The sequence below is a fragment of the Ornithorhynchus anatinus genome, chromosome 1 (assembly GCF_004115215.2).
Source record: "Ornithorhynchus anatinus isolate Pmale09 chromosome 1, mOrnAna1.pri.v4, whole genome shotgun sequence".
NCBI classification, from domain to species: Eukaryota; Metazoa; Chordata; class Mammalia; order Monotremata; family Ornithorhynchidae; genus Ornithorhynchus; species Ornithorhynchus anatinus.
In genome coordinates this window covers 105,071,369-105,092,426 of record NC_041728.1, presented here as the reverse complement: position 1 = coordinate 105,092,426, position 21,058 = coordinate 105,071,369, and the positions used below count along the sequence as shown (strand labels likewise).

The following is a 21,058-nucleotide window of genomic DNA, read 5'->3' as shown; positions in this document are numbered from 1 at the left end:
ATAATGAATTGGCGTAAACCTGACATACTCATTAACAAGTTCTAGAAAGAAAGCTATGAAAGGAATACCGTAAGTCTTTTATAAAAGAAGATGGTGAGGTTAACAGCTAATGGAGATGAAAACACCTTGTTCTGAAACTGGTTCCTTCATGCGTCTCTCGATTGGCCCAGAGCTCAATGGACAGACACCTAATATCAGTGTACTGGCAGCTGTTACATTTCCTTCTCTCTTTCACCTGCCTCCTTCCATTTCCTTGACTTGTAACTGGTCTGGGAGAGTATTTGCTCAAGCAGACATGGTTAAGAATCAAAGGTGAAAGGTTGGGAAGACTGAATAGAGAAGCAAAACGACCTAGTGAAAAGAACAGAGGACTGGTTGTCAGAAGATCTAGGTTCTAATCGCAGCTCCACTACTTGCCTCTCTGGGACCTTGGACAAGTCACTCAACTTGTTTGCACCTCATTTTTCCAACTGGAAAATGGGGAGTAAATACTTTTCCCCTTCCCCGGAGACTGTGAGCACTAGGTTGGTCAGGGACTGAATCCATTTTAATTATCCTGTATCTTTCCTAAGACTTAACAATTGCTTGACACATATGAAGTGCTTAATAAATATTATTAGTAGTAGTAGTATTTTATTGCTATTGTTATTAATGCCATAGATAAGACAGACTGATATGCTGAGTTTAGAGTTTCTGCACCAGAATCAGAGAAAGGGTCAAATAACTTTTTTTTTTTTGCATATTGCAACATCATGAACATTAGCTTCCTCTGGCCTCGAATACCCTTCTTCCTCAAATCCACCAATCACTCTTCCCCCGCTTCAAAGCCCTACTGAAGACTCACCTCCTCCAAGAGGCCTTCCCAGACTAAGCACCCCTTTTCTTCTTCTCCCCCTCCCTTACGCATCTCCTCAACTTGCTCCCTTTGGTCTTCCCTCCCACCGCCCCCCCCACAGCACTTATGTGTATATGTGTATATATATGTAAATTATAGATATATAATGCTATGTAGATATGTGTATATATATACATATACACATACATATATACATACACATATCTACATAGCATTATATATCTATAATTCCATTTATTTATATTGATGCCTGTTTACTTGTTTTGATGTGTATATATCTATAATTCTATTCATTTATTTTGATGCCTGTTTGTTTTAATGTCTCTCTCCTCCATTCTTGACTGTAAAAACAGTGTGGGCAGGGATTGTCTCTCTTTATTGCTGAATTGTACTTTGCAAGCATTCAGTACAGAGCTCTGCACACAGTAAACACTCAGTAAATAAGTTTGAATGAATGAATGAATGAATGAATGAATGAATGAATGAATGAATGAATGAGTTAATGGAAGCAACAGTAGCATTTATTGAGCAATATGATGAGAGCCACAATATTGCAAACCTACCAGATGCAGAGCATCTCCCATTAACAAGACAAGGAAAGATTGGGGAGAGAGAAGGATCATGATACCTACTTTATACAGTCCATTATATTGAGCAGTATGATCTAGTAGATAGACACAGTCTTGGGAGTCAGAAGGACCTGGATTCTAAATCTGACACTGCCAATTGTCTGCCGGGTGACATTGGGCAAATCATTCCACTTCTCGGTGCTCAGTTACTTAATCTGGGGATTAATATTGTGAGCCCCATGTGGGACATGGACTGTGTCCAACAGATTAGCTTGTATCTACCCCAGCACTTAGTATAGTACTTGGCATATAATAAGCACTAAGCAAATACTATAAAAAAGAAAAACACCATACCAAGTATCACTTGTATGCAAAACACTGTAATATATGCCCACTGGGTTCAGAACATCACATTTAGGCACTAGCATTTGAATTTCCCAATGGAATCTCAGGTCAGTAATATTATTTTCTACTGGAAACATACCTCTAGGAAACATGATTGCTTCATTTAGACATGATATCTGGTTGTAACATTATAATAATAATAATAATGTTGGTATTTGTTAAGCGCTTACTCTGTGCAGAGCACTGTTCTAAGCGCTGGGGTAAACACGGGAATCAGGTTGTCCCACGTGGGGCTCACAGTCTTAATCCCCATTTTACAGATGAGGGAACTGAGGCACAGAGAAGTTAAGTGACTTGCCCACAGTCACACAGCTGACAAGTGGCAGAGCTTGGATTCAAACTCATGAGCCCTGACTCCAAAACCCGTGCTCTTTCCACTGCGCCACGCTGCTTCTCGTTTTGATTGTATTGATTATATTGTATATTGTATATTATAATTATATTATATATTATATGTACATTATATATTATATAATATATAATATATATTATATAATATATATTATATTGTATATTATATTTTGATTATATTGATTATAATATAATCAAAAGGAATTCTTGTGTGTCTAGCCTATAAATCTCATTTTTTATGGTATTTCTTAAGTGCTTACTATGTGTCAGGTACTGTAGGTACTCAGCACTGGGGTAGATACAAGTTAACTTATTCATTCATTCAGTTGTATTTATTGAGCACTTACTATGTGCAGAGCACTGTACTAAGCACTTGGAATTCAGCTTGGTTACAGTGCCTTGTCCTACATGGGGCTCACAGTCATTGTTACCATTTGACAGATGAGGTAACTGAGGCACACAGAGATGTGAAGTGACTTGCCTAAGATCACACGACAGACTTGTGGTGGAGCCAGGATTAGACCCAAGTCCTTATGACTCCCAGGCCCATGCTCTATATGCTAGGCTAAGCTGCTTTCTTCTATTCAACTTACCTCATTACAAAAGTGGGAATAGAAGAAACCCAAAATTACTGAAATTCAAACTCACGACATACAAAGTGGAAGGAGACAGAGTGGTGTCTGCTATGGATGAGGATTCAGAGATGTTCTATTCTTGAACTGCAGCCCACACCCATTCTCTGTACCAGCCATCGCTTGCAGGCTACAGGGTTCAGGAGGATCAGGAAGGAGAGTGTAGATGGCTCGGTATAAACCATCACTGCTAATAATAATAATTGTGCTATTTAGGAAAGTGTTTACTATGTGCCAAGCATTTCATTAACTAAACACTGGGATAGCTACAAGATAATCCGATCAAACAGAGATCCTGTCCCACTTGGGGCTCACACTGTAAGTGGGAGGGGCAACTGCAATAGAATCCCCCTTTTACAGATGAGGAAACTGAGGCACAGAAAACTTAAGTGACTTGCCCTAGGTCACACACCATACAAGTGGCAAAGCTAGCATTAGAACCCAGGTCCTCTGACTCAACTCCCGGCCCTATGCCCTTTCCAATTTTTCCCTACTGGATAAACACCTCTAAGACATATTTTACTGCCAGTAGAACTTTTTAAGCTCCTCCTTTAGATTGTAAACTCAATGTGGGGAGGGGACATGTCTATCAACCCTGTTATATGATATTCTCCCAAGCGCTTAGTACAGCACTCAATAAATACAACAAACATTATTTTCCTGTCTTAACTGTTTATGTCTGAGCAGTGTTAACCCCCCAAATGTCAAAGAGCAGAAGGTCTAAGTGTTTAAGAGATGTTTTCTCAGTAGCATACTCCTGGATAAATTGTCATCTTCAGCTGCAGCATTTTCCAAGACTAATAGCATTTAATTTGAAAGAATGGGAGAAACATAATAATCACACACATCTAAAAAAAGCAAACCTCTTATTTTGTGTTTATCTAGATTTATGAGAAGCAGCATGGCTTACTGGAAAGAGCACAGGCTTGGGAGTCAGAGACTGTGGGTTCTAATCCCCCCTCAGCCACTCATCTGCTGTGTGACCTTGGGCAAGCTGCTTAACTTCTCTGTGCCTCAGTTATCTCATCTGTAAAATGGGGATTAAAACTGTGAGCCCCCCATGGGCTAATTACCCCCATGGATCTAATTACCTTGTACCTACCCTAGAGTTTAGAGCAGTGTTCAGTACATAGTAAGCACTAAACACATACCATAATAATTATTATTATTCACCCTAAACATTTCATCAACATTGTTCTGTCTCTTATGAAAATGTTCTTGCACATCAGAGCAGACGAGATCAGAGTAAATGTTACCAAAAGACCTGCACATATTACAAAAGTTAAAGATGTTGAAAATCATTTCATTTTGGAGCCAAGAAAAGTACAGAGGAATAGCTATGTAATTTTAGAGGAAAACAATGCGGAGGTTTTTTTTTCAATCGAAAGATGCTAATTGCTTTTCAAACCCTTAGGAGAAACATTTTCTATTTGTATGCAAGTATAAGCTGTGAATTGTATAGCTGGACACTGAAAATTGGTCATTCTCTTGTATCTGAGTTTCTGTTATGAAATAGTAGTTTTTGTTTCATTGGGACTGAACTGCACTGTTTTCTGCAAATGGAAATGAAAAAATAATCAAAATAGCCACTGGTAGAATCATTCATATGTAAAGACATCATGAACCATGTCCAATTTAATATAAATGGAATTCATTAGGCTTGACAGCTATTCAATTACTACAATGAAAGTGCAAGGACAGCATCTCAAGATAATGTCAAAATATGACATTATAAATTTAAACATAATTGAGGTATTGAGAGAAAAGCAAAATTCTGTTTCAATAAAATGCACCTTATCAGTAATCATATTGCAGCATAATAAGAATGTTTCATTGAAGATTTAGGACAGCACAGGATGATCAAAACTGATAGATGACACCATTTGATTCCAAAATAAAAAGAAACAACCCACAGTGCTTGACCTTGATAGTGTGAATCAGAGAAATGAAATGAAATGGGCTACCCAGTGACAAATAATTGGTTATGATTGAGCAAAAGATTCTCCAAGGGCAGGAGATATCTGAGACAAGCACTTAGACATGCACGTGCCCTGGTTTTCAGGGAGAGATTGAAGTAGAGAGCAAGCTTTCCTGCATTTGCTGGAGATCTGTGATGCCTGAAAATGAGTTTTGTTTGGAAAGAACATTCATGAAATAGTATATGTCAGGAAGTAATTCCAAAGCCTAGCTAGGGAAATAAATCCAGAACCAAACCTCACAGGGAAAAAAGTGTAGTTCTATAGTGTTGTACTCCTTCAAACGCTTAATACAGTGCTCTGCACATTGTAATAATGTGCTAAGTAAATAGCACATAGTAAATTGGCACAAAGTAAGTGCTTAAGGAATACCATCACTATTATTATTATTATTATTCAGTACAGCTCAAAACACAAAGTAGGGGCCCAATATAGTGTCTTCCCCCATGGCATCATCATCACCTGCCTCATTCACTAAATCTCTTTGTTTGGGGAAAGCTTCACAAACCTGGACTGGACCAAGGTGGGATTCCAACCGTATTAAAAAGCAAATATGGTGTACTTGGATCACTGAGTTCAGCAGGATTGCCTCCCCCAGCCCCCTGCCCAAGGACAAAAGCCCAGACAGCAAACTGTGACTGCCCCCAGGGCAATGGCAAGATATGGGATCAGGACCTAGTGGCAGAAGTCATCGGTATTGCTTCCCATCAATCAGCAAACTATAATGAAGATGCTAGAATTTTTTTATTGGTGTTCATTATTATTATTTTTATAGTATTTGTTAAGTGCTTACTATGTGCCAAGCACTGTTCTAAGCACTGGGGTAGATACAAGGTAATCAGTTTGTCCCACATGGTGCTCATAGTCTTAATCCTCATTTTACAGATGAAGTAGCTGAGGCACAGAGAAGTTAAGTGTCTTGCCCATGGTGACACAACAGATAAGTGGAAGAACCGGGATTAGAACTCACGTCTTCTGACTCCCAAGCCTGTGCTCTTTCCACTTAACCATGCTGCTTCCCTAAATACTTTAAGTACTTATTATGTTTTAGGCACTATATGATGCACTAGGATGGATATAGTCCATGTCCCACTTGGGTCTCAATTCCCATTTCAAGTCAATTCACATTTTATAGATGACATAATTGAGGCACATAGAAGTTAAATGACTTGCCCAAGGTCATAGAGCAGACATGTGGTGGAATTCGTATTAAAACCCAGGTCCTCTGACTCTCATACCTGTGCGCTTTCTACTAGGCTATGCTGATTTAACCAGAAGTAATAAGTACCAATTATCATGATCACACCAATGGATTTATCAGTGCTCAAAAATTCAATTGATTCATTTTTTTTTTACATTTGCCTCTCCATTAATGATAGGGTTCTTGTGGGGATGCATATCTTAATCTTAGCCCTATCGTCATCTGTCGTGGATAAACCAACCGAGGTAAATCAGACTGAGACTATGTACAGCCCCCAATCCTGGCGTAACCTAGAGAGGCAACATGCCCTAGAGAGAGTCAACGTGGCCTAGTGAAAAGACCATGGTCCTGGGAGTTAGGGGACCTGGAGTCTAACCCCAGCTCTGCCACTAGCCTGCTGAGTGATGTTGGGCAAGTCACTTGTTTCTCTGGACCTCACTCTCCTCACCTGTAAAATGGGGATTCAATACCGGTCTTCCCTCCCACTTAGACTGTGAACCCCAGGTGGGACTGGAACTATGTCCTGATTGTGCTGTATCAACCCCAGGGCTTCCTTTGCACTTAGTACGCACTTAACAAATACCACTACTATTATTATTGTGATTATCATCATCATCACTGTTACAATGGTGCTGATAACAATAATAATGATAATGAGTGGAAAAAACAAAGCAAGTCGATTGAACATTCACCACTTTGTCTTGGAAGGAGTCCTGACATTTATTTTCCTGGCCTGTGATTCTATGATTTTCAAGCAATTACAGAACTTTAACCTATCCCTACCTCTCTAGTTTCAAGGCTACTGTCCATCCCATAAGTCATTCATCTATCAAAACTGCACCTTAGATATTTGTATCCTTATCCTCAACCAAGGTCATGAACTTGCTTTGCTCCTTCTCAGCACATGACGGAAAAAGAGCTATATGATCCCAGAGTATTCATTCATTCATTAAATCTTATTCATTGAGCGCTTACTGTGTGCGGAACACTGTGAGAACCAACTATTCACTATCCTACAAACAAGAGTAGCTTTTGTTCCCAGTTGACTGTCTTCTAAGAAAAGTGGATCCAAGAAACATATTCCCCAAAAACCTGGGCCATATCTAAAGGTTTTCTGGATAGGATAGCAGAGTGTTGCAATAATATATGATTATATTTTTATTATCTCAATTTCATTATGTTGTAGTTATCGATACATTATTAGCACCGGCTCATTTAATTTTATTTTGACAAAGCACAGTCTTAACGGTAATTGTCACTGTCAAAATAAAGGAGCAAACCATATCAAAGAAACCATTTCTGTGAAAATAATTTTGCATTCTTAATAAATCCAAATTGACTTTAAGCTATTCTTTGCCCTTCATAGGTCCAGAAAAAACTGGTAACTGTCTATTGGAACAAAGTGCTCACTAAAGAGATATATTTATTACTCTGCTGATTCATTCTTTTAGTCTAGTTATTTCAGTATTCCCGCACACGGAAACTCTGATCATGTTCTATATTAAATGAAAACCCCAGTCAGAACAGCTTCTTCCCTAATGCCTGTGATAACCAGGTTAGAGTTTGTCTTTGCTTCATATTCCCTTCTCAGGATGGCACCTGGAGAGTTTCCAGTACTCTACCAGTCTCGGCTATGGGAGGGAGAGTCAAGCAGAGACCTGTCCATTCCATTACTAGCTTGGGCAGTGGCTAGTGAGTGGAAGGCAATCTGCTACAAGTCAAAACTCATCTGTGCTGGGCAGCAGAGGCACGGGAGAGAGTTGAGGGCGGAGACTCAAGTTTACTGTATGGAAGGAGGCAGTGGTAAACCACTTCTATATTTTTACCAAGAAAACTCTATGGATACACTACCAGAACGATTGCAGATGGAGGTGGGGCGTTCTGAGAGAGATATGTCCATGGAGTCACTATGGATCAGAAACAACATAAGACAAGGCAAGACTTCCTCTATTTTTTTGTTTATATGTTCTCACCCCTATTTCAGTCTGGTTAATTGGAATGCATTTGGATGCAAATCGAATGGAATGAAATGGCCTTTGTCAACATCCACCCCTGAGGTACTCTTGATATGGTACTTCAGGAACTCAATCACTGATGTCAAGATTACATAATAATAATAATAATATTGTTGGCATTTGTTAAGCACCTAGTATGTGTGGAGCACTGTTCTAAGCGCTGGGGTAGATACAGAGTAATCAGGGATAATAATGCTGGCATTTGTTAAGTGCTTACTATGTGCAGAGCACTGTTCTAAGCACTGGGGAAGATACAGGGTGATCAGGTTGTCCCACGTGAGGCTCACAGTTAATCCCCATTTTACAGATGAGGTAACTGAGGCACAGAAAAGTTAAGTGACTTGCCCACAGTCACACAATTGACAAGTGGCAGAGCCGGAATTCGAACCCATGACCCCTGACTCCCAAGCCCGGGCTCTTTCCACTGAGCCATGCCGCTTCTTTAATAATAATAATGTTGGTTTTTGTTAAGCATTTACTATGTGCAGAGCACTGTTCTAAGTGCTGGGGGAGATACAGGGTAATTAGTTTGTCCCACGTGAGGCTCACAGTCTTAATCCCCATATTACAGATGAGGTTATTGAGGCACAAAGAAGTTAAGTGACTTGCCCATAGTCACACAGCTGACAAGTGGTAGGGCGAGGATTCAAACCCATGACCTCTGACTCCCAAGCCTGGGGTCCTTCCACTGAGATGCACTGCTTCTCTAGTACTGCCTGTGCCTGTTTTCTGGATGCTGTAGATTCTGCAGTACAATAAGATTAAGTCCAGATAAACCTCTTTCTACTATCTAAAAAGAGGGAGAAAATAATAGCAAAATGCTTAGTGACTCTCAGTTTTGACAGATCACAAAACACCAGCCAAACTTTGGAAAGTCCTGAGGAAAAAGCAAAAGCCTGGGAGTCAGAACTGGGTTTGAGTTTTTGCTCTGTCATTGCCCTGCTGTGAGATCTTAAATCAAGATGTATAACTTCTCTGGGCTTTAGTTTCCTCATCTATAAAAAAGGATAAAGCACTCTTCCTCCAGCTGGGGGCACTTCACTCTTATTTTTATTTAGTGTATTATTTTTCCAGACCGTAAACCCTTTGTGGATAGGGAACTTATTTATCAAGTCTGTTGTGTTGCACTCTCTCAAGCATTAAATACAGTGTTCTGCACACAGTAAGCACTCAGTAAATACCATTGAAATGAGGTAATTTTCAGGGAAGGACTTTGGAAAAAAATCAATCAAGGGCTGCTGAAATTCCAGGGTTCATGATGCTTTAATATTTATCAGTGACAGGCACAACTACTAAGTTCTCTGGGATCTACGCAGGCATGATAGATGATGTTTGCTGTACTCTCCCAACTAGGCTGCCCCTTGCTTCCATTGTCTTCCCCCAGCAAGGCTGATGCTGCTCTCACTTTTCTTTGTCACGCAGACTGAATTCTTTTAGGGGGTGATGGTCGCAAAAGCAGCAGCAAAAATCAACCAGGAATTTCTCTCTCCTTAAGGTGTCTTCATGAGGACTAGGGAGTGAGGGATTCAATATATCTTCCTCTCGACATTAACTGCCTCTATCTTGTCAGCCAGTCACACTGAATAATAATATCAATAGTAAGGGTTAATTGCTTACTATACGCCAATCAGTGTTCTCAGTACTGGGGTAGATACAAGCTTAGCAGGTTAGACACAGTCCCTATCCCACACAGTGCTCACAGTCTTAATCCCCGTTTTACAGATGAGGTAACTGAGACCCAGAGAAGTTAAGTGACTTGCTCAAGGTTACACAGCAGACACGTGGCATATCAGGGGGTAGAACCCAGGTCATTCTGACTCCCAGGCCTGTTCAACTATGTCATCTGAACCTGGCTACCCCAGAGCCCTGGCAATGTTAGGAAAACATGGAAGAATTAATTCTATTCCTGCTTTAATTCTAACAACAATGAGAGACAGTGATAGAAGGAACTGTCAGAAAAAGATAGCTGTCAGAAAACCTGGATTCTACTCCTGGTTCCACCTCCATCCTGCTTTGTGACCTTGGGCAGTCACTTAAATTCTCCTTGCTTCAGTTTCTTTGACAAAAGGGGATAAAATATTTGTTTCCCTCTTTCTAAGATTGTGAGCTCTATGTGGACCTGGGACTGTGTCCAATCTTTTGATATTGTTTCTATCCCTGAGTTATTACAGTCCTTGGTGTAAAGTAAACATTTAACAAATACTATCATTATAATTATCATTATTTTTAAACGAGTTTGGATCGAGTCTGATTTCAGCTTCCCAAAGACAATGCAGAAGCCATTTTCTGTTGGGAAGGGTTTCAACCAAAAGTCACTCATTAAAGTGCCATATATACACATTCCTTGGATGGCGATGGATGAGGAATTTAATGTGGTATTTGGAAATTCTCTTAATCTTGCTTAGCATCTTTGTTTCCTTCTGTATAAGAGATGATAGCCATGGGGATCTGAATACCCAATACACCTCCAAAACCACTTGGTGAATTTGATCCCTTTATCTGTGCTCTGCTGTCAGCTACCTATTTGAAATTCACTTTGAAAATGCTTTTATCCTAGATGATTGTCACAGAACTCTCAAAATATTGGCAAAATGCAGTTTAATATAAAGCATAGAGGATGTCTTTTTAATAATAAACTATTTTGCCAAAGTTGCTATGAGTATATATTTTAGAAACGAACTCTTGGTTGACTGCTATTCTGCTCTCGTCCAAAGAGTTTGATAGAGGAGTCCAGACACTCTGTCTGGTGATCCAAAGGCAGTCTGACCTCTTCTTCAGTTCAGTGAATGTCTCTGACTTCTCTAACAGTGGCCAACAAGACAGTGAAACCAATTTCATGATAAACAATCCAGTGGCTGATATTGGTTACAGGAAAGTCTTGACATGACTTACATTTTAATTCATTCTAAATTCCTTTACAATAGCTTGCAGTTACATTAATGGACCTTCTCAGGTCAGTCAATAGCAAATGAATCCCCAGGTAATATAAACACGTGGTTCTTTACTAATTTTTCTTCCAATTTGCAAGAGACCATTAGCCTCACCTTAGGATTCTGTTACCAAGGTAGCGGGAACCGTTAGCTGTTACAATTCATTGTCATGTTTTCTAGCCACTGAAGCAGTTCTGACCCAAATGAAGACAAAGTAGACACATTATGCTTGTCAAATGAAGTTACTGGGTTCTGACAGAAACCGTTATTGCTCTAACACAAAATTTCAAAGTCCTCTATGCATGATCTGTTTCGTTACAAGAAGCTATTGTGGTAATTTTCTTTTTTCCAGCACTCCAGGTAAAATGTATTTTGTTTCGATTTGTCCCTACACAAAAATAGGATTAAGCTTAGGGGTCAAGACTCCTGTGTACTGTGGAGCCAAAAGAAATGATCATCCATGGGGAATATTATATGAAATCTTTTCCACAATGAGCAAACCAAAGGAAAGTTGTATTCTATACCTTGAAAGAGTTTATTTGTAACTTGATAAGTGCTTAAATAAATAACAGAAATATCTTTCAAAGTCTGTCTTCCTCTCTAGACTGTAAACTTCTTGCATACAAGGAAAGCATCTACCAACTCTGTTTTCCCTTTCTCTCCCAAGATTCTCATTTGGTGCTCTGCACACAGTAAGTGCTCAACAAATACCACTGGCTAATTGATTGATCGACATGTTCCCCAGAAGAAAGGAAATTTCTTGAACTTCTTTTTCTAGAACAGTTCCTGTATATGAAATCCTAATCTATAAAAATGAAATTACTATGTTATAATTAAGTAGAATTGTATCCACTGTTGTAGAGAATTACCAAAAAGGTTTATATTTCTATTCACAAGCAATTTGTTTATGACAGAGTGTTTGATTTCACTGTTCTCTGTTTCTGTAGTTCACATAGTAAAATGTATAGCAAAAAGTAGACGGATAGAAAAATCTTTTGCTTTGAGCTCTGATAGGTCTTTAACAGATGTTCCTTTTCCAAGCCTTCTCAAAAATGACCATTTAATAGCAAATGATGTATTTGAACTTGAGTGAGCCTTTCATCCTCCTTCTCCTCTGCTAGGGAGAGTAATGAACTGTAAAGAGTATAAAAAGGCAGGAGGGAGAAGCTAGGAGATTTGATGATCTCTGCAAATGGGGCAAGTAAAATGGAAATCTACTGTTATTCCTGCATTGACAAAGAAGAGGAAATTATTCGGACAAGTGCTTAGGACTTGGGGCTTTCTCCAAAGGCACAAGAGATCTATTTCCCAGTTCTCTTGGGCCTGTTTAAAGCACCAAGAAATTGCTGGGTTTTTAAGGCATTTGTTAAGTGCTTACTATGTGTCAAACACTGTTCTAAGGGTGGGGGTAGAAACAAGTTAATTTGATTGATCACAGTCCAGCTTTTCTGACCAGTACATTTTGCCAGGGTGCACACTGTGTTTGTAGGCAAACCACAGATTCCTTCTTAATCAGAGGCTTCAATCATTTGGATGATTCAGTTTTGTAACACCTCAGCATATGGTCAGTTGGGGAAGGGCAGCTATTAAACCGGAAGTCAGTTTTGCAGTCCTAGTGAAGATGAGGAAATAAATGACTGCAATGAGTGCACTCAAATAGTGTTCCAAACCTTCTGAGAATCTATGACCTACTCTGTATGGGAATAAAACCTTGCATGAAGGAAAGCTATAGATACAATGGAGAATTCTCAATCCTTCTGAGAACAGTGCTAAACAGGCTTCAGGGCCTTCAGATCCCAGACAAGATGACTTCCAGTGGGTCGTAAAGAAGCATTATGTATACTCCATGGCTAGGAATCTACTAGATTAAATGAGAGACTCAAAATCGTGCCAAGAATGATCTGGCCCATTCTTGCTTGTGGACAGAGCTAACATATCATAGTCAAAACAAATGAGTATGTGCATTACACTGAAAGCATCCCCTAAGGTTTGAAATGAATTGATACATTTCAGTATCTTCCTCTATCCCAGCTGAACAGATAGTAATAATGAGGATGATAGTAATAGTAATAACTATAATAATAATGATAATAATACCATTGGTTAAACATTTACTATCTGTCAAACACTGTTCTCGGAGCTGGGTAGATATAAGCTAATCAGATCAACTAGAGAATCTCCTTTGTCATTTTGTGATAAATTTGAAACTTTTCACTTTGTGGTATATGATCTGCTTATACTGCATCTATATTTTATCTATCAGCACTTAGTACACTGCTTAACAAATAATAAGCACTTAGCAAATACCATTATAATGATTATTATTATGATGCTCTATAACAATCACTGAAGCCTTCTTTTTCTAGTCCCCACTAAGTAATAAATGGCAAAACCATGTACCTTATTGAAGCTCACATAACTATTTAAAACTTGTTCATATCTATCAATTGACTAAAATATCAGTGGTCTTCAATAACATATAAAGAGAAAAGAATCAGTTGGAAGTTGTCAGGCCATAGACGCAAATCCACATCTCATTGAAAATGATTTCCTCCCACTAGATGAGAAACGAATGCTAGTGCTCTTCTAGGATATTTCTGTGAGAAGAGGGAAAGGGATGGTTACCCCCAAACACTAAGAAAACAACAAAATAAGGTTTTTGTATCATTGGTCTTTCTGTGTTTGGGATAGCTGCCTGTTCAAGAATCTTGATTATTGCACATGAGAAAGACTAGGCTAGAGATGCCATGCATAAAATAACTAGGAAATTATAATAGGAAATGATATAGGTCATAGGAGAGGTTATTTAAAAAGGCTGCTTAATTTCTTTAATTGGGTTACATCAAGACCTGCATCCTAAAGGATATTCCTTTGGTCTGAAAAAGTCCAGGTGTCACCCAAAGTCCTTACGTTACTCCTAGACACTGTAATGAACGTCACTTCTTTAAGTAAAGACTACTTGTCACGAGTATGGGCACACAATGGAAACACATAATGGGCAGTGTAAATCGAAAGTAAGTATTATGGAGGTTACCTGCTAAGGCCAATATTTCATTCTGTCCTTCCTCTGTCCTTCCCTTCTGCAGGCACAGTTAACTCACATTGGGTTCTGTTTTGATTCTACCTTCAACCAAATAATTACAATTAGTGTCCTCAAAGTAAGGTGAAAGTGATGAAATATTCCTGAAATTAGCCACCTGGAAGCACAAATTTGAGAATTTCTCACAAATTTTTTATATGGAACTCATTACAGTGGTCAAAAATGATGCCCTAGGAAATGGAAGTGGAAGCTGAATATTTGGTCCCAAATAATCTAGATTCTGATTGACCAACAAACCAAGTTATGTTCAATCAATGATGAGATAAAGGCAAAGTGTTCTCTACTGTTCCCTTTCAAAGCTTGTAGCATAGCCTAGTGGAGAGAGCATAGGATTGGGAGTCAGAGGACCTGGGTTCCAATCACTGCTCCACTACTTGGTTGCTGTGTGACCTTGGGCAAGTAACTTAACTTCTCTGTATCTCATTTTCTCAAATGTAAAATGGGAATTCATTACGTGTTCTCCCTCCTACATAGACTGTGACTCCCATGTAAGATATGGATTTTGACCAGTTTGATTATCTCATATGTTCCCCAGCACTTAGAACAGCGCTTGGCACATAATAAATATTAAATCAATAACATGAATATTAAAGAGTTGGAAGCAGAGGGATATCAGATGCAAACCAACTACACACACACACACACACACACACAAACACCTAGCAGGAGGAACAAGGACTCGAATGGTCTGTTTTTAGTCCAGGACATCCAGTATGGTAAGAAAAAAACAGGTTTATCACAGTTGCATTATGGGATAACATTTTAAATGCATTCAGCTTTCATTCTTTCAGTCGTATTTATTGAGAGCTTACTGTGTGCACAGCACTGTACTAAGAGCTTGGAATGTACAATTCAGCAACAGAGACAACCCCTGCCCAACAATGGGTTTACAGTCTGAAAGGGGGTGACAGACAGCAAAACAAAACAAGCAATTCAACCTGCATCCTTTCTCAAAGACAATCATTTTAAGCGTTAGACAAAAATAAAGGCACTCTTGGCAAAGAAGAATCTTTCACTTGATGAAGAAAACTACATTTACCGAATTGAATATCAAGAAACATAGAAAGACTTGCTCTCTGTGAGATTACTGGATTTTTATTGCATTTGTTCACCATGATGAAGGGGAAGAATATGTCCTTCAAAAGTCAATGCAGTGAAATAGGTTATGATTTCTTAACAGGTCTAAATATGTTTATTCCTCCCTAAATGTATCACATGAAATTCTAACCACTGATGGACAACTTTCAAGAGGAGCTTTTCAAAAGTGAGGTGTAATTTCCCTTCATAATCAAGTAATATTGTTCAGTAACACATTTCCTCCTACAGAATATCAGAAGAAGCAAGTGGAAGGGGGTTGGAATTCTGCAGAGATGTACTTATTTTCAGATTCTGAAAACTGTGAATGAAAATCTAAGTACATTGGTCATTGACCCTTCCATTTAACGTGGTGTTCCTGTCTTTGTTAAAGAGCCGAATGGAGATAAGGGATTTAACTGGCGAAAAAGGACTATCACCAATCCAGCACAGGAGATTGACTTTCCTGGAAAGTATTCATATTAGGATCATACTTGTAACTGGTTATTACTCTTTACATATACCCATTTCAGTACAGAAGGAAACACACATTAAAGACATCAATAATCTTGTGATTCTATCCGCAAACTAGAAGCGCCAAGAACAGTGCCTGGACCCTCCAAGGTATTATCTCATCATTGGATTAACCACTACTTAGGAAAACCCATACATCATTCAACTAGACCAGTACAGTATGAACAATTTAGAGCACCCTATGATGTCAGGTTGGCTAGGAATGGAGAAGATGATTTATAGTTATGAGAATCTTGGGTGAGATCTAGTCACCTCTTGAGAGAATGATGAAATATCAGTTGAGTTTAATCTGACTCACTGGGAAAGCATTTTTAAATTTACCTAAAATATATGGGAAATATAAAATAGCATACATTAATGTATAAAATCAACCCTCCAGCCTACTTCTTTTCATTGGGACAAGACAATTTAACACAAACAACTAGTCTAAACAATCTGGGCCCTTGTTCTCACCGACAGCTAGTTACTGTTATCAATGAGAAGTTGCCAACTGGATCTGCATTTGGCTAGAAATGCAGGCATTCAATTAACTGATTAATGACTCATCTCCTTCAATTTATCCTCTCTGCTCACCTCTGAATCCTGTGACCCTCTCCCTCTGGAGAAGGATACTGGACCTAAATAACCATTCTGTTCTCTTGAATAGCTCTGAGACAATTTATTTTCCAGTTCTCTATCCTCAGTACTTGTATATATGTGGATTGTAAGCTTCTTATGGGAAGGGATTATATTTACCAAGTCTAGTATTTTGTACTCCCAAGCAGTTAGAATAGAAGCAGCATGGCTTAGTGGAAAGTGCATGGGCTTGGGCATCAGAGGTCATGGGTTCAAATCCAGGCTCCACCACTTGTCTGCCGTCTGTATTTAAGCGAGCTACTTAATTTCTCTTACTTAGCTCATCTGTAAAATGAGGCTTCAAACTGTGAGCCCCACTTGGGACAATCTGATTACCTTATATCTACCCCAGCGCTTAGAACAGTGCTTGGCACATAGTAAGTGCTTAATAATAATAATAATTTTGGTATTTGTTAAGCGCTTACTATATGCTGAGCACTGTTCTAATCACTGGGGTAGATACAGAATAATCCGGTTATACTACGTGAGGCTCACAGGCTTAATCCCCATTTGACAGATGAGTTAACTGAGGCACCGAGAAGTTAACTGACTTGCCCAAAGTCATACAACTGACAGGTGGTGGCGCTGGGATTAGAACTCATGACCTCTTAACAAATGCCGTCATCATCATCATTATTATTATTATTACAGAGCTTTGCACACAGTAAGCACTCAATAATTAACATTGTTCGATTAATTTATTGATACATAAATTTGTCTTTTATCTATTCATGTTTCTGTACATTCATTTATGTACTCTGTTGTTTCATCCTGATGTGTTTGTAATATTTCCCGCTTATAGTTGTTGCTCCTCTGGCTTTCATTATCTGTAAATGATTTTTGTCTGGCTCCCTCATTAAATTGCAGGACTGAGGGCAAGGAAATCATGTCTTGCTTCTGTTATATTTCCCTGAGCAATTAGCACAATGTCTGGTACTGAGCGGGCACTCAATAACTGGCATTGATTGGTTGATTGCCTGGAGTCTTCCGGAAGCATTTTGGCAATTCTGGAGTTAAACAGGTGTTGACCCAATGCCTCACACTGTAGGTATGTAAGATGGAAGAGAATGATTCATCAAATAATCACCTGCAGCTCAGGGAAGTGAACTTGGAGTTTGGCACTCTGGCCTTCTGCCTTTTACTCAGTTCCATATCTCAGACCTCTGTAGCTTACCATTAGTAGCAAATTGCAAACAGTGCAGAATAGGAATTCTCTGCAAAATACTGCTTTCAACTTTCTCATTTAATACCGTAGACAATCCATGAAAACACTCATGCTAATTTGAACTCTTCCAGACCCTAAAAGAAACCATGCTGAAACCAAATAAAAACACAGATCAGCTCTGGAAATAAAATTGACCATTTCTAAGGGACTTAAACAGATGGGAAAGGATGCTAAGAATATGGGTATCAAATAAGAATCCATGTGGGACGGAATGGAAAGTGGATTTAGCTCTATGTGGGTTTCTTGGATTTTATTCCACTCATCAATGTTGATTTGTATTTTATATTTTAGCCCTTCCCTTTCTATCTTTAGCCTTTTTAAAAATCTATCTACATTTGCACACAGCCAGTTTTTCCTATAATGTGGGAGTTGTGTTCATGAAAAAAACTGCATTCGGAAAAGTTCATTTGGTGGTGCTATCCGATATCTCACACATGAGCAAACGGGTTTCTTGTGGCACTGCAGTGTTGAGTATAGTTACACATGTGCGGTTAATAAAACTACATGTGTGTTGTGGGGGTAACCATTCTCTAATTCTGGAATGGTATTCCATCCAAATATTTAATGAAAACACATATTATGGCACAACTGACTATAGTGAAATAAATGGTGGTAGAGTCCATCAATCAATTAATCGATGACATTTATTGAGCGCTGACTGTGTGCAGAGCACTGTACTAAACATTTGGGAAATTACAATACAGCAGACTTGAAAGACAAATTCCCTACCCACCAGGAGTGTACGGTCTAGCGGGCGAGACATAAATACAAATCAATAGATTATTAATAAACTTATAAGTGCCATGGAGGTGTGGGAGGTGTGAATAAAGGGTGCAAATCCAAGGGCAAGGATGATGCAGAGGTGAGTGGGAGAAGAGGAAATGAGGGCTTAGTCAGGCAAGGCTTCTTAGAGGAGATATGCTTTTCATAAGATTTTGAAGGTGGGGAGAGTAATTTTCTGTTGGATATGAAAGGGAAGGCATTCCAGGCCAGAGGCAGGATGTGGGTGTGGGGTCAGTGGCAAAACAGATTAGATTGAGGTACAGTGATTGGCATTAGAGAAGCAAACTGTAAAGGCTGGATTGTAGTAGGAAATCAGGGAGGGAAAGTAGGAAGGAGCAAGGTGATCGAGTGCTTTAAAAGCAGGAGTTTCTGTTTGCTGCAGAGATGGATGGGCAAGCACTGGAGATTATTGCCAAGTGAGGAAATATGGACTGAACCATTTGTAGAAAAATGATCTGAGCAGTAGAGTGAAGTATGGTCTGAAGTGGGAATATATCTGTAATTTTATTTATTTGGATTGATGTCTGCCTCCCCCCATGGTCACCGTGAGCTTGTTGTGGGCAGGGAATGTCACTGTTTATTGTTGCATTGTACTTTCCCAAGGACCTAGTACAGTGCTCTGCACACAGTAAGTCTTTAATAAATATGAATGGATGAAGACAGGAGGCAGGGAGGTCAGTGAGGAGGCTGATGCAGTAATCGAGCTGGGATGAGATAGGTGTTTGAATGAAATGGTAGCAGTTTGGATGTTGAGGAAAGTGAGTATTTTAGCAATGTTTTAAAGGTTGAAGCAACAGGATTTGGTGACACTGAATATGTCAGCTAATTCTTTGCAAGTAGTACTCCAAATTTATACTGGCCATTGGAGTTAGTGACAAACTGACAATATTATCAGACACTTCGGTAGTTCCAGCTTGCTCATAGTACCTAGGTTTCGTACATCTTGCCACCAAACCCTTTCCCACATCTTCCCACTGACCTGAAATTCCCTACACCACCATAAACCTCTCTCCACCATACACCATCCACCTCTCTCTGGACCTTCAAAACCATATTAAAATTACAACTCTTCAAAAGACCTGCACCAATTCATCCTCTTTTCCCCTATTCCCTATCCCTCATTCATTCATTCAATCACATTTATTGAGAGCTTACTTTGTGCAGAGCAATGTACTGTTTCAAAAGTACAATTCTGCAACAGAGACAATCCCTGCCCACAATGGGCTCACAATCTAGAAGGGGGGAGACAGGTATCAAAACAAGTAAACAGGCAACAATAGCATCAATATCAATAAATAGAATTACAGATATATACACATCATTAATATAAATAGAATTATAAATATGTACATATATACACAAGTACTGTGGGGGGGAAGAGGGTATAGCAAAGGGAGCGAGTCACCAGTGTCACCAGTAAACTTAGATCCGTCTCCTTTAAGCACTTGATATTTACTCTACCCTCTGTCTCACTGCCCTTATGTTCCTCTCTGTAATTTATTCATTCATATCAATGTCGACCTCTGCCTTTAGATTGTAAGCATTTTATAGGCGGGAAATGTGTCTACAAACTCTGCTGAGTTGCACTTTCTCAAATGCTTAGTAGAGTGTTCAGCACACAGTAAGCACTCAATAAGTACCACTGATTGACTAATTGATGTCTAATAATTAAAATACATTTTCACTGGCAATTTCCTCAAAAAGGAGAAAGAGCCTTGTTAAATGTGAATTGTAATTATAGTCAAAATCACTAAAGATAATTCATAGACAATGTAAAAAGTTGACATAGGAGCCATCAAAGACCAAGGAAAGAGATATTCAGTGGGCTGAAATAAAAGTCTATTATCTTACTTCATAGTCCAAAATTCCACATTTTAATTAATTCTTTTGGCAAATAATTTTCAATCACTGTGCCCTTCATTTGCAAAGTGCCACTTATAACTAGGATATTACATTATTTATGAAGCAGACTGAGTGCTAATTGCACCAATTTAATACACTCATTAAATTTACTTTTCTTATGAACACCTTTTAATTCTGTCAAAGTCACATTTTCCAAAGGAAGAGAAAAATTTGTGGTGAAAATATCACTCTATAATTTAAATTTATGACCCTAAATTAATAATATAAAGTAAACTGAAACTGCAAATTTATTCATTCATTCAATCGATCATATTTCTTGAGTACTTACTGTGTGTGGAGCACTGTGAAACAGCATGGTTGAGTGGAAAGAACACTGGCTTGGGAGTCAGAGGTTATAGGTTCTAATCCCAACTCTGCCACTTTTCAGCTGTGTGACTTTGGGCAAGTCACTTTACTTTTCTGTGCCTCAGTTACCTCATCTGAAAAATGGGGATTAAGACTGTGAGCCCCACTTGGGACAACCTACTTTCTTTGTACCTATCCCAGGGCTTAGAATAGTGCTTGGCACACAGTAAGCACTTAATAACAATAATGATATTTGTTAAGTGCTTACTATAATGCTTCTCATTATCATTATTACTAAGCACTTGGGAGAGTACAATACAACAATGAAGAGACACATTACCTGCCCACAGCGAGCTTATTTATTAAAAACAGCTGAAAAAAGGCAACCTTTTTTTGAAATTCCTATTATTTTATATTTACAGTGATCCATCAGCAAGTTCATATGGTAAAAAACCTAGATATTTCTCAACATAAATTGATCAAACAACTGCATTTATTGAGCACTTACTGTGTGCAGAGCACTGGAATAAAAGCTTGGGAGAATACAATGTAATAGAGTTGGTGGATATATTCTCTATATTACC

General features: G+C 38.8%; 1 non-coding gene across 1 annotated transcript; it reads left to right on the top strand.

Moving 5' to 3' along the window:
- Positions 1–7,571: 7,571 nt before the first annotated feature.
- Positions 7,572–7,709, top strand: LOC114816900. Its single transcript, XR_003764701.1, has one exon. It is a non-coding gene; the product is annotated as a small nucleolar RNA SNORA7 (small nucleolar RNA).
- The last annotated feature ends 13,349 nt before the right edge of the window (positions 7,710–21,058 follow it).